The sequence below is a fragment of the Saimiri boliviensis genome, chromosome 14 (genome assembly GCF_048565385.1).
Source record: "Saimiri boliviensis isolate mSaiBol1 chromosome 14, mSaiBol1.pri, whole genome shotgun sequence".
In the NCBI taxonomy this organism is placed as follows: Eukaryota; Metazoa; Chordata; class Mammalia; order Primates; family Cebidae; genus Saimiri; species Saimiri boliviensis.
The window spans coordinates 84,513,315-84,529,378 of record NC_133462.1 but is presented as its reverse complement, the minus strand read 5'-3'; the positions used below and the strand labels follow the sequence as shown (position 1 = coordinate 84,529,378).

General features: G+C 45.3%; 1 protein-coding gene across 1 annotated transcript in view; it reads right to left on the bottom strand.

Moving 5' to 3' along the window:
• The window catches only part of EDARADD (EDAR associated via death domain), a 58,297-nt gene extending 52,896 nt beyond the window's left edge, over positions 1-5,401 (bottom strand). Inside the window, exon 1 of the mRNA XM_010345886.3 lies at positions 5,278-5,401. The gene's annotated coding sequence lies outside the window, so the exon portion shown is untranslated. The remainder of the gene's footprint in view (positions 1-5,277) is intronic.
• Between the last annotated feature and the right edge of the window lie 10,663 nt (positions 5,402-16,064).

Genomic DNA, 16,064 nt, shown 5'->3' with positions numbered 1-16,064 from the left:
AGTTTCGCTCTTGTTACCCAGGCTGGAGTGCAGTGGCACGATCTCTGCTCACTGAAACTTCCGGCTCCCAGGTTCAAGCAATTCTCCTGCCTCAGCCTCCTGAGTAGCTGGGACTACAGGCATGTGCCACCATGCCCAGCTAATTTTTGTATTTTAGTAGAGACGGGGTTTCACCATGTTGACCAAGATGGTCTCGATCTCGTGACCTCGTGATCCACCCGCCTCGGCCCCCCAAAGTGCTGGGATTACAGGCTTGAGCCACCGCGCCCAGCCTCGTCATGATTTCTTAATTAATCTATAGATTCAATGCTAACTCAACCAAAGTAACAAGATTTTCTTGGAACATAAAACTTACTGTAAAATTCATATAGGAGAGTAAATTCAAGATCATTTTGAGAAAGAATAACAAGGATTTGTGTTACAATATAATAAGATATGATAAAACAGCAGTAGTTAAAACCCTATTAGTACAAGAAAAGTGAAAAAAGATCGATGGAATAGAACAAAAATTCAAGACACAGACTCATATATGTGTTTGGAATATGAAAAATGATAGACACATTTAAATGGTAAAGACAGTTCAAAAAATGGTGTTGGGAGGACACACACACACACACACACACACACACAAAATGCAATTTATATTTCTGTCTCATCCTACACACCTAAGTAAGCTTTGGATAGATTAAAGATCTATTTGTAAAACATTAACTTTTAAATAATTAAGAGAGAATACAACAGAATCTCTTAACAATTTGGTAAAAGAGAGTTTTCTGTTTTTTAATTATTTACTTTTTAGATGGAGTTTTGCTCTTGTCACCCAGGCGAGAGTGCAATGGTACAATACATAAACATAAAATGGTACTCACTGAAACCTCCCTCTCCCGGGTTCAAGAGATTCTCCTCTCTAAGCCTCCCAAGTATCTGAGAGTACAGGCACCTGCCACCATGCCCAGCTAATTTTTGTATTTTTAATAGAGATGGGGTTTCACCATGTTGGCCAGGCTGGTCTTGAACTCCTGACTTCAAGTCAGGAAACCCACCTGCCTCAGCCTCCGAAAGTGCTGGGACTACAGGTGTGAGCCACCACACCTGGCCCTGGCTAATTTATTTTATTTGTTGTAGAGATGGGGTTCTTGCTTTGTTGCCCAGGCTGGTCTTGAACTCTTCGCTACAAATGATCCTCCTGCCTAGGCCTCCCAAAGTGCTGGGATTGCAGGCATGAGCCACTGTACCTGGTCTATTAGATAAAATTGATGGGAGGCTATTCGGCTCAACAGCCGAAACTAACATGAAGCCACTCGTGCTGAAGTTCCACACCACCAAGCCAAACCTAAGTTGTTTATTTGATCTTCCAAGAAATCAGGAGAGAAAGAGATAACCCAATTCCCCACAAGGCGAGTTTTAGTGGGCGTTGAGACAGAAATAATACAGGGTGGTCACAGGAGAATAGAATATTCTAGGCAGTAGTTTTACATGACCAACAAAAGGAAACCGTTGAAATAGTTGCAGAAGCTATGAACTGATAAGACCCTGAAAAACCAGGGTGTGGACCAAGCTGGCTAAGACTGACTAGACCCAGCATGGCACTGGAGTGACCTAGGTCTCACCCAGGACCTCATTATGCACTCATTAACATACTAAACACCCCGCCCCCAGCACCATGACAGCTCTGCAAACACCCATATTTGGTGTAAAAATTCGTGGCAAAACCGGGCGCGGTGGCTCAAGCCTGTAATCCCAGCACTTTGGGAGGCCGAGGCGGATGGATCATGAGGTCAAGAGATCAAGACCGTCCTGGTCAACATGGTGAAACCCCATCTCTACTAAAAATACAAAAAATTAGCTGGGCATGGTGGCACGTGCCTGTTAATCCCAGCTACTCAGGAGGCTGAGGCAGGAGAATTGCCTGAGCCCAGGAGGCGGAGGTTGCGGTGAGCCGAGATCGTGCCATTGCACTCCAGCCTGGGTAACAAGAGCGAAACTCCGTCTTAAAAAAAAAAAAAAAAATTCGTGGCACCACAGTTCTGAGAAAGCTTTGCCTTTTTCCAGAAATTTCATGAATATTCAGCCCCTTGATTAAAGAAACCCACAAAGGTAGGAGCCCCAAACCCCCTTGTGTGTGACTGTCTCCTGAGTACTCCCGCACTCCCTTTTCTTGAGTGTGTACTTTTCACTCTACAGTAAATCTCCCTATTTTCACTATTTCCTCTCTCATTCTTGAATTCCTTCTCAAGATGGTGTCAAGACCCTGGACACCGGTCAAGGTCAAGGTCCCACCTGCATTTGGGGACCTCCTCTGGCCCACTGGTATAAGCATGATAAGAAAGCCCCCTCTGCTTTAACCTGTCTACCTAAAAGGAAGAAGCTGAATCAAAATTAATATACATAATTTATGTGGGCCAAGCTTGAGATTGCATCCCAGGAGCATAGATTCAAGTTGCCCAGTGACTATTCACTGGGGCTTGCAACAATTACAAGTAGGGTTTTAAAATTATGTTTTGTTTAGAGATGGGGTCTCACCACTGCCTAGGGCTGGAGTGCAGTGCTGCCATCATGATTCACCACAGCCTTTAATTCCTGGGCTCCAGCAATCCTCCTGTCTCAGCCTCCCAAGTACTTGGGAATGCAGGGACTCACCACCTCAAGGTATTTTTGGTTTGGCTTGGTTTTTTTGTTGTTGTTGAGGCGGAGTCTCCCTCTGTCACCCAGGCTGGAGTGCAGTGGTGCCGTCTCAGCTCACTGCAACCTCTGCCTCCCAGGTTCAAGGGATTCTCCTGCCTCAGCCATCCTAGTAGCTGGGACTATAGATGTGTGCCACCACGCCTGGCTAATTTTTTGTATTTTTAGTAGAGATGGGGTTTCTTTTTTTTTTTTTTTTTTTCTTTTTGAGAAGTCTTGCTCTGTTGCCCAGGATAGAGTACAATGGTGTGATCTTGGCTCACTGCAACCTCCTCCTCTAGGGTTCAAGTGATTCTCTCTCCTACCTCAGCCTCCCGAGTAGCTGGGATTACAGGCACCAGCCAACATACTCAGCCAAATTTTATATTTTTAGTAGAGATGGGGTTTTACCATGTTGGCCAGGCTAGTTTCAAACTCCTGACATCATGATCCACCCTCCTTGGCCTCCCAAAGTGCTGGGATTTTTAAAGGACAAGAAGAGACAGTTCCTAAATTGTTTACCAATAATTCACATTAAAATAATGTAAGCTATTGATTGACTATATGTTGTTCTTTGTATCACAGATTCCAGAAACAGGAAGGTACTGCGTGAGGCAGCTAGTCAGGAACAAAATTGCTTTAAACAATTGACCCCCAGGTAGGGGGTCATGGAAGGACTGGGGGAAGGCATGACTGAAATCTCACACTCCTGTCTCTCTGGTCCTGCGCACTTTACAGAGCTCAGAATGCTTGGAGCTATTTTTCTTCTCTCAAACCTGTAGGAGGAAAATAACTTTGAAAGGACCAATCTGCTTTTTGCTCTCCGCTTCTATTAATACTTCCCTCAGTGCTTTTCTGTCTACAAAGCCAACGTCCTCTGCTCAGCTCATCAGAATACTCATTCTGTTTTGGGCTGGTGGCTCATGCCTTTAATTCCAGCACTTTGGGAGGCCAAGGCAGGAGGATCGCCTGAGGTCAGGAGTACAAGACCAGCCTGGCCAACATGGTGAAACCCTTTCTCTACTGAAAGAATATAGTAAAATAAATTAGCCAGGTGTGATGGCACACACCAGAGGACTAAGCTCTGATTTTTTTATCTTGCCCAAATTCCTAAGGAATCTGGGGAGTCATGCCCTACAAACCATAAATTCTCATCAGATGGGTTTTATTTAACCCTGTACAATGTGACTTACCTTCCAATCTGACTCTGGCATAAGAAGGAAGATATCAAAATATTTTACTCCAAAACATGTTTATCTGCCACATCTTGAAATGGCCCTGCAAAGTAGTCCCTTGTGGGAAAATCCACATTCTATAGAGAATCCCCTTCTTCCCTATCTTTTTGTTGTTGTTGTTGTTGTTCTTTTTTGTTTTTGTTTTTTTGAGACAGGGTCTCATTCTGTCACCCAGGCTGGAGTACAGTAGCACAGTCTCAGCTTACTGCAACCTCCACCTCCTGGGTTCAAGTGATCCTCCTGCCTCTGCCTCTGGAGTAGCTGGGACTACAGATGCACACCACCTCACCCGGCTAATTTTTGTATTTTCAGGCGATCTGCCCACCTCGGCCTCCCAAAATGCTAGGAGTACAGATGTGAACCACCGAGCCTGGCTTCCCACCTTTTTTTCCCCTTCCTTCCTTTCCAGATCCAGGAGATAACCAACTAAGAGCCAGGCACCCTTTTAGGTCCAACAGGAAACATTTTACAACCTGCTCTCTCTGAAGTCTGCTATTGGAGAGCTTCCTCTGCACAATAAAAAGTTGGTCTCCATAATCCTTTATTTTAACCTGAACATTTCCTTTCTATTGATCCAGGGCCTTCAGATAAACTCAACCAAGTGTCAACCAGAAAATGTTTAAATTTTCTATAGTCAGTCCCAGTTTCATGGGGGGCTGAGTCAGGAGGATCACTCGAGCCCAGGAGTTTTAATCTAGTCTGGACAATATAGCAAGATCCTGTTTCTAAAAACAAAAAGAAAAGAAAGTAAACTATTTACTGGGCTGACACAGAAGGCATTCATTTCTGGGTCTTTTTAAAATTTAAACTTTATTTTATTTTTGGGGGTACCTTCTTTTTAGACACCAGCCAAAATCAGTAGGAAGGAAGCTGTAGGCAACCAGCACTTAGGATTGCAATATTTTAGCACAATTGAAACTTGAAATGGGTTCATTCAGGGATTCTTCCATTTTGATAGGGTGCTAAGTGACAGAAGGACTGGGGAAAAGGTGGGCGCCTTTCGCAGAGGTGCACGCGTTGCAGCCTCACTGGGCAGTACACTGAGGACAGCGTGGAAGTAGGTCTTGGTCATTGTGTTTGCAACTGTGGACTGTGCAGGGTGCCAGATTTCCGAAAGCAGCTTCTGTTTACACCGGGATCCTACAAGTCACCAGTGTAATTTCCAGTAGCCCGTAGGTATGACGCTACAGAAAGACTCCTGAAGGAGGAGAACCCCTGTTTGCAAAAGTCCAGGCCTATCTTTGGAAAATCAAGGCTGTGAAGGACTAAGGCGCAAATGCTACATTTAGAGGCCGTAAACGGGGATGTGGGAGGGGCCAGGGAGGGGCGCGGCGACGGCCGGCCGAGCTGAGAAGTGAGTGCCCAGCAGCCCCGCCCGCACCTCAGGGTGTTTTGGAGGCTCACGTGGTCCCGTCTCATTGGCCGTTGGGGAGCTCCAGCCCCCGGGAGGCAGAGCCGCCACCGCAGTGGTAGTTCACTGTCAGTCTGCAGCACCCCAAGGTCTCTCCGGGATCAGAACTCCCAGAAGGCCTCGCGCTCGGGGGCGTGGCACTGCGGGGTGGGCGTTGCAGAGATGCAAATGAAGTCTCCACTCCCAGCACCTGCGCGCCCTCACTGGGCTTCCAGGGGGCGGGGGCAAAGCTTTCTCACCGCCCTACGGGCTTCTCCTTTTCCGACCTGGGGAGGCGCAGGGCTGGGGATGGGGCTGCGTTGAAGCTTCTGGTCTTCCGGGCTGCGTGGGCAGCCTGTTTGGCGCCCAGGAAGTTATAGTGCCTGGAGGGGAAGCACTGGGGAATCCCGGGGTCTCACTCCGGACCCCCAAGTCCAAAGAAGCACCACGGAGCAGAAGCTGACCGTAACTGGGAAAAAGCAAAGCAGCTAAGGTACTTTAATTTTGGCTAAGAAAATGAGCAGGAAAGACGACAACCAAATCGATGGGATGAATGACTGTGGACTATGCTGCAACGTTTAAATCTGTCCTCTATAATTCCTTGCTTTTTATTTTTTATTTTTGTTTTTAGACGGAGTCTCACTTTGTCGCCCAGGCTGGAGTGCAGTGGTGTGATCTCACGTCACTGCATTCTCCGCCTCCCTGCAACCTCCGCCTTAGCAATTGTCCTGCCTCAGCCTCCCGAGTAGCTGAGATTACAGGCACCCGCCACCACGCCCGGCTAATTTTTGTATTTTTAGTAGAGATGGGGTTTCACCATGTTGGCCAGGCTGATCTCGAACTCCTGACCTCAGGTGATCCACCCACCTCGGCCTTCCAAAGTGCTGGGATTACGGGTGTGAGCTGCTGCACCTGGCCAATTTTTTGTTTGCTGGTTTTATTTTAAGAGCTAGACTCTTACCCTGTCACCCAGGTTGGAGTGCAGTGGCACAATCATAGCTCACTGCAGCCTCAAACTCCCACAGGGCTCAAGGGATCCTCCCACTTCAACCTCCCAAGTAGCTGGGATTACAGGCATGTGCCACCACACCTGACTAAGTTTTTAATTTTTTTTTGTGGAGACAGGATCTGGCTTTGTTGATCAGGCTGGTCTTCAACTCCTGGCGTCAAGTGATCCTCCTACCTGGGCTTCTGAAAGTGTTAGGGTTCCAGGCATTGCAATCCCACTGTGAGCCACTGTGCCTGGCCGTATTTTTTTTTTTTTTTTTTTTTTAAATGAGAGTGGGAAGAGGCAGTATTTGTAGCCTAGTGACTAGCTGGGGGCTCCCCTTTCCTCCCTACTGTGATAATCATTGGCATTCGCACCCATAGGCACTCCCAGATGGAAGCAGAGTCCCCATTTTCTGTTTCCTGGAAGGTTGTATTTTGGTGGAACTTTGTTCTGGTGTCTCAGTCAGTTTCCCTGTCACTCATTGGTCAGGCGTCTTATTGCTTCAGATATTTGTGCAATAGACTAATTAAAATCCATCTCCAACTACATACAAACTATTACAGCAGTGGCGCTTTGAAGGCCTTTGCTACAAGTCAAAGCCTTGGTTGTTCAAAACATAGAACAGGCTATGATGTAGCTTAGGCGGTGTGACAAATTAGCACCAATTGTTTGTAAGGCTGAGAAACATTGGGAAAGTTTCCAGGAAGTGCTGGGTTTGGCAGGAAAAGAAAATGAGGGTGGGATTACCAGGTTTCGGAGGCAATGAATAAAGCATGAGAGGTAGGACTGGAGTCATGAATTTTTGTTGTTGGCTTGGCATGGGTTGAGGAATGAGGGTGTCCTGGTACAATACTGAAGCGGATCGGATGCAGGGAGGTGGGAAACTTATTATTCCAAAATGAAGCCGGGATTCGAATTTGGGCATCAGGAAACCACCAATGTAATTCATCTGAATAATCATATTCATAGTTTTGTGTGTGTGCACGCATGCGTGTGTCTCATGTGGGTGTGTTATGATAGCACATGTCCCAAGCCCCACAGTTTATTTCGTCCATAACCAGACCCAGGTCCTTTGGCCCAAGTCTGCTAATTGGGCTGACCATCTCATATGCCAGGTGCAAGACAAAACTGGTGAGAGGTATATACCTTTCATTTCCCCTTGCAGAGGGTGGACCAGCTCTATGAGAAGGCTGACCTACAAGGGAAACCCAGCAAGCCCCTGGGACTGCATGCCCGGGGCAGAGTGTGCTTGTAGGAGACTCACAGGAGGCGGGTGGGAGATACCTCCACTTCAGTCGCAGAACGTGCTTTGAGGTGGAGCAGGGAGCAGTGTGGAGATGGAGCGGCAACAGGCATAGAGAAGAGAGAAGACTGGAGCGGTTGGAAGGGGAGGATTTGGTTGTTTTTGATTTTGCAAGTGTGTATGCCCGTGTATGGGTATGCATGAGAGAAAATGCCCTACATTTTTTTAAATTTTATTTTTTTGAGAAGGGTCTCTGTGTCACCGACGCTGGAGTGGGGTGGTGCGATTACCACTGACTGCAACTTCCACCTCCCAGGCTCTGGGGATCCTCCCACCTCAGCCTCCCGAGTAGCTGGGACTTCAGGAATGTGCCAACACGCTCAGCTAATTTTGTGTGTGTGTGTGTGTGTGTGTATTTTTTTTTCTTTAGAGACCAGCTTTCGCCATGTTGCTGTTACCCAGGCTAGTCTCAAACTCAAGCAGTCTGCCCACCTCTGTCTCCCAAAGTGCTGGGATTACAGGCATGAGCCAACATGCCCAACTTAAATTTTTAAATAAGAAAATAGCATTTGCTTTTTTTCTGATGACTTTTTTTTCTGTGATACCAAGAAATTCAATATGATTGTAAATGGAGTGCTGATGCTAGACCCAAAGATTAGGAGAGGCAAATCCAAAGAGCTATCTTCTTCTTTTTTTTTGAGATGGAGTTTCACTCTTGTCACCCACGCTGGAGTGCAGTGATGCAATCTGGGCTCACTGCTCCGCCTCCTGGGTTCAAGTGATTCTCCTGCCTCAGCCTCCTGAGTAACTGGGACTACAGGTGTGCTCCACCATTTCCAGCCAATTTTTTTTTTTTTTTTTTTGTACTTGTAGTAGAGATAGGGTTTCACGACGTTGGCTAGGATAGTCTTGAACTACTGACTTCAGGTGATCTGCCCACCTTGGTCTCCCAAAGTGCTGGGATTACAGGCGTGAGCCACCGCTCCTGGCCTAAGAGCTATCTTCTTAAGTGATGTAAACACCTAGCCATTGGCAAGACTGCAAGTCTAGCAATACGGTATGCCTGGTGGAGTATTGGATCTGTTAAACGTGCCTCGCTGTTTTTAATCTAATGGAACAAATCATGGCATTAGGTGCAAGGGGCCCTGCTGCAGTGCAGTGTGAGGAAGTTGGGGGCAGCTGTGCCATTTGGGGCCTTTGTGGATGGCACTCGCCTCCCCATCAGGCCCACTCACTTGTCATTTCAGCAGCATTCAGCATGTACTCATTGTGCAACCTCTAGGCGTAAAAATGGCAATGGAGGTCAGTTACCGGTGCTTACTGTACTCTGCTCCAGGCACTGTGCTATCACCTGGGTCTATAATGGTGCAAAAAAAGTAGGTAAAAAGAGATTTGGTCTCTATTTCCATGAAGCTGAAGCCCCTCTGTTCTCTTTCACTGTCCTATCCCATTCTGTCTTCTTGAAGCACTGTGCAAGGGCCTACAGGGTTACAAGTGTCTGATTCTGTAAAACTACTGCCGTGTCCTCAGTGGGCTCCTGAGTTTGGCTCCGCCTTGAAAAGGCAGAGCATTTCGCTTCTTTCCATTCACTATTTTGTACTTCTTTCCATTCGCTATTTTGTACTCTGGTGTTGGTTTCTGGTTGGGGAAAGTTGTAATTAATCTGCAATGTCCGAGGTGTTACTTGTGAGAAAAGAGTGGGGGATTATGGAAGAGGAGTTGGTCCCCAGTGGTCCCTCTTACTCTTGGGGGTCAAGCATCTTCCAAGAATGTGGCTAGTTCTCAAAGGATAGTAGACTTGCTGTGCAGAGTGGTGTGGCATTTAAAAGCAATGCTAGCAGCTTGGTTGCGTTAACTGACTTCCTGATGTTTTGCAATTCTGCAAAGCATCTTCTGCTGAATAATATGGTCTATGGAACAATGGGGAGAATGATGGAACAAGTTTTCCAGTCATCAAGTTTATTAAGTTTTTTCATTCTGAACAGCATTCATTAATCTCTAGCCTAGTCAATGTGTTATAAAAATGGGTTTTCTTTAAACTGACGGTTCTTGTTTTGTGTCCTCTTTTAGAAATGTAAATCATTCTAACTTTATCCCAAATTTATCTAATCCTGTCTAGTAAAGCCAGTTGGAGAGTTTTATAGTTTTATAAATATTGAAGAAAAACGGTGGACTCGTTTTAGTTATTTTTTTATCTTGTGTACTTGCAAAAGAAAGGAGAAGGTAAATATCAGATATCTTATCACCAAGTACAGATTGCAATTTATGCCCAAATCAACATCATCAGCCTCTTCAGAAGCCTTATTTCTTGACATAGCTCTATTATATCATATAGATTAAGGTAGTAACCAGACCCCAGCTGCTTCATTCATCACAGTTCAGCTTACTCCTGGAAGTACAAATAATTGTTTGTTACACTTTCTTTTCTTTTCTTTTTTTGAGACAACGTCTCTCCCTGTCGCCCAGGCTAGAGTGCAGTGGTGAGATCTCAGCTCACTGCAACCTCTGTCTCCCAGGTTCAAGTGATTCTCCTGCCTCAGCCTCCCAAGTAGCTGGAACTACAGCTACCACCACCATACCCGGCTAATTTTTTTTGTATTTTTAGGAGAGACAGAGTTTCTCCATGTTGGCCAGGCTGTCTCAAACTCCTGACCTCAGGTGACCCACCCGCTTCAGCCTCCCAAAGTGCTGGGATTACAGACGTGAGCCACTGCACCCAGCCATTTGATTTTTGGCTTTTTGTTTTTGTTTTGTTTTGTTTTTGAGATGGAGTCTTGCCCTGTTGCCCAGGCTGGAGTGTAGTGGTGTGATCCTGGCTCACTGCAGTCTCTGCCTCCCAGAGTCAAGCGATTCTTTGCCTCAGCCTCCCGAGTAGCTAGGATTATAGGCACACGCCACAACACCTGGAATTTTTGTATTTTTAGTAGCGATGGGGTTTCACCATGTTGGCCAGGCTGATCTCGAACTCCTGGCCTCAAGTGGTCTGCCTGCCTCGGCCTCCCAAAGTGCTGGGATTACAGGTGTGAGCCAGTGCACCAGACTGTTTGTTATACTTCCATCTCATTACCTTGACAGTAATAAAGAATTAGCTGATTCCTAAATCAGGAACCCACAAAATTTTAAGAGCAAACTGTACTCTTGATTGTATCATGAAACTGTAAGTCCCCAGAGCAATCTTCTTAATTTGTGCAATTACTTAACCAATATAACAAATGAACCAAGGCCATTGCCAAGCTTCTGTCAGGGAGAATCATTAACTAGAGGAATTCCCTATTGCTTTTGTGGATGATAAGCTGTGAGCTGACAGGTTCCATTAGTTGGCTACACATCTGGTCACCTTGTGGACTTTTTGACAGCTGAATAGCAGGCCTGTGTTTAAGACTATGTAATCCTTTTTCTTGATGCAAGAATGCTAGTTTTATTGCCTTTCAAGTCGCTGCCCTCATCAGGAAAGGTGCCGACTCAGTCTGAACGAGTTCTCCAAGGGGATTTTCAGGAGAACCAGCTCTAAGGTGATCACCTGAGATATCCTCCAAGATAAAACTGCAATTCTAAACAACATTCATCATAAGTCTATTAACATTTATAAGACAAGGATTTCCCCCTGCATACCATAATGTCATACACACCCATATATGGAAGTGTAACTCAGGAAACAGAGCAGCCCAATAAATGGAAGGAAGAGTAGGCTAGTGTGGTGGCTCACACAGCTCACACCTATAATCCCAGCACTTTGGGAGGCTGAGGCAGGAGGATTACTTGAGGTCAGGAGTTCAAGACCAGCCTGGCTAACATGGTGAAACCTCGTCTCTACTAAAAATGCAAAAAATATTTATCTGGGCATGATGGCACACACCTGTAGTCTCAGCTACCCAGGAGGCTGAAGTGGGAGAGTCGCTTGAACCTGGGAGGCAGAGGTTGCAGTGAGCTGAGATTGTGCCATTGGACTCCAGCTTGGGTAACAGAGTGAGACTTTGTCTCAAAAACAAAAACAAAAACAAAAAACAACCCACAAACAAACAAATGGAAGGAAGAGTAAACAGGAAAATTCAGAGGAGTAAGGCCTCTAATATATGGACGCCATGACACAAGGTCTTGGCCTGTTTCCTTCACTGCTGTGTTACCAGCACCTAGAACAGCGCCCGGCACTTTGTGGCTACTCAAAATCAAATAGCTTTGAATGAATCACTTTGGTCTTTGCCAGTGAAGTCGTTGGTTCGCTTATGATCCTCAGGCAAGGGGGGAGATTTGTGTTGGGATTTCAAGAATGGAAGGAGCCAAACAGCAAAATTGAGAGGCTAAGACTCAAAAGGACACATTTTGGTGGATTGGAGTGCGTATAAATTCATTTAAAAAATTTTAATTGATGTATAATAGATGTGCATAGTTTCAGGAGATGTGATAATTTTATATATTCATGTAATTTGTAAAGATCAAATTAATGTACTTCGGGTATCCATTACCTTAAATATTTGTCTTTTGTTCATTCTCGAACCATTTGAATTCTTCTAGCTATTTTGAAATACACAATAGATTATTGTAGATTATTGTCGTCCTACTGATATAACATGAAGTCTTGCTTCTTCTATCAAACTGTGTATTTGTAGCCATTAATAAACTTCTCTTTGCTCCCCACCCATCCTTCCCGGCCTCTGGTAACCGCTAATCTACTCTTTCCTCCATGAGATTTACTTTGTTACCTTACACATATAAGTAAGAACATGTGATATTTGTCTTTCTGTGCTTGGCTGATTTCACTTAGCATAATGACCTGCAGTTCCTTCCATGTTGCTGCAAATGACAGGATTTTGGCTGAATAATATTCCGTCGTGAAAATATACCGTGTTATCTTTATCCGTTCATCCAATGATGAGTACTTAGGTTGATTCCATATTTTTACTATTGTGAGCAGAGTGCCTCCATGAACATGGGAGTGCCGATGGCTTTTTGATATATTGACTTTCTTGCTTTTAGGTATATGCCCAAGAGTGAAATTGCTGGATCAATCATATGGTGCTTCTATTTTCAATTTCTTTTTTTGTTTGTTTGTTTGTTTTCATTTGTTTGTTTGAGACAGGGTCTCACTCTGTAGCCCAAGCTGGAGTGCAATGGCGCAGTGTCGGTTCACTGTGATCTCTGCCTCTGGAGCTCCAGCGATTCTCTTGTCTCAGCCTCCTGGGTAGCTGGGGCTACAGGTACATACCACCACACTTGGCTAACTTTTTAGTAGAGATGGGGTTTCACCGTGTTGCCCAGGGTGGTCTCAAACTCCCGAGCTCAGGTGATCCACCCACCTCGGCCTCCCAAAGTGCTGGGATCACAGGCGTGAGCCACTGCACCCAGCCAGTTTTTGTTTTTTGAGACAGAGTTTACTCTTGTTGCCCAGGCTGGAGTGCAATGGAACAATCTTGGCTAACTGCAACCTCTACCTTCTGGGTTCAGGCGGTTCTCCTGCCTCAGCCTCCTGAGTAGCTGGGTTTACAGGCACACACCACCATGGCCAGCTAATTTGTATTTGTAGCGGAGACAGGGTTTCACCATATTGGCCAGGCGGGTCTCGAACTCCTGACCTCAGGTGATCCACCCGCCTTCGCCTCCCAAAGTGCTGGGATTGGAGAAGTGAGCCACCATGCCTGGCCTATTTGCAGTTTTTTGAGGAATCTCCATCCTGTTCTCATAGTGGCTGCACTCATTTACATTCCCACCAACCATGCATGAGGATCCCTTTCTCTGCATCCTCACTAGCTTCTGTTATTCCTTGTCTTTTTGGCAAAAACCGTTGAAACTTGGGTGGGATGATATCTCTTCGTAGTTTTGATTTGCATTTTTCTGACGATTAGCGATGTTGAACATTTTTTCACATACTTGTGAGCCATTTGTAGGTCTCATTTGAGAAATGTCCATTCAGATATTTTGCCCATTTTTTCATTTAAGTCGTAACTAGTCTATGGCTGTGGTCTGTACCTGTTCTGATAACTTTCCTTTGAAAATGTGAGGCATGTAAATGTTGCCCACAGTGAATTCTCTTTGGCCTTGTACAGAATCACAAAAAAAGGTTCTGACTGAACTCATTCCACTCCCTCCAGGTCCTTCTGATGTCATGGACTTTGAGGTTCAGACCCACTCCCATAGTTGTAGATTACTTGCAGTGTTTGCAATCTTGGACTTGCAGTGCTGCCTGACTTAATCATACTAAGCCTTTGAAAGCCATTGTGTGTTTTCACTTTAAGTTTATAGCATATCTCAGTTTAGACTAGCCACATTTCAAGTGTTCACTAGCCACATATGGCTACTGGCCACAGTATGGGACAGTACAGGTCTAGATAGCCCACATATTCTTCTCTTCAAAAGATGGTGCTCTTGCCAGGCGCAGTGGCTCAAGCCTGTAATCCCAGCACTTTGGGAGGCCGAGGCGGGTGGATCACGAGGTCGAGAGATCGAGACCATCCTGGTCAACATGGTGAAACCCCGTCTCTACTAAAAATACAAAAAATTAGCTGGGCATGGTGGCACGTGCCTGTAATCCCAGCTACTCAGGAGGCTGAGGCAGGAGAATTGCCTGAACCCAGGAGGCGGAGGTGGTGGTGAGCCGAGATCGCGCCATTGCACTCCAGCCTGGGTAACAAGAGCGAAAACTCCGTCTCAAAAAAAAAAAAAAAAAAAAAAAAAAAAAAAAAGATGATGCTCTGAGTTATTCTTCATCCTAATTTCAATTAAGTCCATTAATTAAGTGGTGGTAATAACTCAATCATGGAATCATGTGGGGTTATTTGTTTTTTGTTTTTTGAGACAAGATCATGTGCTGTCACTCAGGCAGGAGAGCAGTGGCATAATCACAGCTCACTGTAGCCTCCAACTCCTAAACTCAAGTGATCCTCCTGCCCTAGCCACTAGAGTAGCTGAGACTACAGGTGCAGCCACCATGCCTGGCTAATTTTAAAAAGAATTTTTTTTTTTTTTTTTTTTTTGTAGAGACGGGGTCTTGCTATGTTGATCAGGCTGATCTTGATTTCCTGACTTCAAGCTGTCCTCCTGCCTTGGCCTCCCAGAATGTTGGGGTTACAGGTATAAACCACTGAGCCCAGACGTGGAATCACATATTCTCAACCTAACAAGGCAAGTTGTTGCACTGCCCTGGTCTCTGCCAGAGTGCTTACTTGTTGTTTTTACTGTTTTAATACCCCTTACTTACTATATATTTGATAAAAGAATTAATGAAATGCGTGGCTGCAAAAAATAGACGAGTCATGACAAAGACTCTCTCCTTTAACAAAGCTGGCGTCAGGCTCCTCTGAGTTCTTCTTACTAATCACCAACTTCGGGCTCTGTCCTTCGTCCAGTGACTGCCCACTTAATCCAGTGTTAGCAAAACTCCTGCTGGGTCAGTTTAGTGAAAATCCTTCACACTTGCTATCTGATCATCCTTTTTGTTTTTGTTTTTTGTTTTTGAAACGGAGTCTCACTCTGTCACCTGGGCTGGAGTGCGGGGGCACAATCTCAGCTTACTGCATCCTCCACCTCCCAGGTTCAAGTGATTCTCCTGCCTCAGCCTCCTAAGTAGCTGGGATTACAGGTTTGCGCCACCATGCCCAGCTAATTTTTGTATTTTTAGTAAAGATGGGGTTTCTCCATGTTGTTCAGGCTGGTCTCGAACTCCTGACCTAGAGTGATCCACTCCCCTCTTGGCCTCCCAAAGTGCTGGGACCACAGATGTGGGCCACCACACAGAGCCTATCTGATCTTTCTTGATATCTAATCAAATTTCTTGTCCCCTACCTTCAATATCTTGTCACCCTTGCCTGCGTTACACAATAATCCTGCCAAGTTGGTTTAGCCAGAATCCCAGCTTATCCCTGGTGTTTTCTTTTAGTAATGTTCCATCCACTGACACTCACCATACTCCTTGGCTATAAATTTCCACTCATCCTTGTATTCAGAGTTGAGCCCAGTTTCTCTCCCTTACTATAAAACCCCATTGTCAGAGCCCACCTTGAATAGTCTCCCTTACCATCTTTAACAAGAGCTGTGACTAATTCTTTCTTGGCAAGTCAGAAGGTTGCTAATGGAAGAACGTGACTGAAACATGACCTCCTATAATGGACATGTGTTGGGTTTGCTAAACCAATAACTTCTCTGTCCCTCTGTGGTACTGTTATCCCCAATCGTAGGTGGTCTTAGTGGAAATAAGTGAATGTGGACAAGTGAATCAGAGTAGGCCAAAATTAAAAGTCTGTTCTGAAGTTGAATCTTAAGGATACAAACCAAGAATGAAAAGGGATTGTTGGTGTTCTATTATTCTGATGACCCATTGATTCTTGCTTTCTTGGTCCCTAGAAACTTTTTTTTTTTTTTTAAGAGACAGAGTCTTGCTCTGTTGCCCATGCTGGATTGCAGTGGCTCCATCATAGCTCACTGCAGCCTCAACCTCCCAGGCTCAAGTGATTCTCCTACCTTGGCCTCCTAAGCAGCTGGGAGTACAGGTGCATGCCACCACACCCAGCTAATTGTTTAAAATTTTTTTGTAGATGTGGGGTTTCACTATGT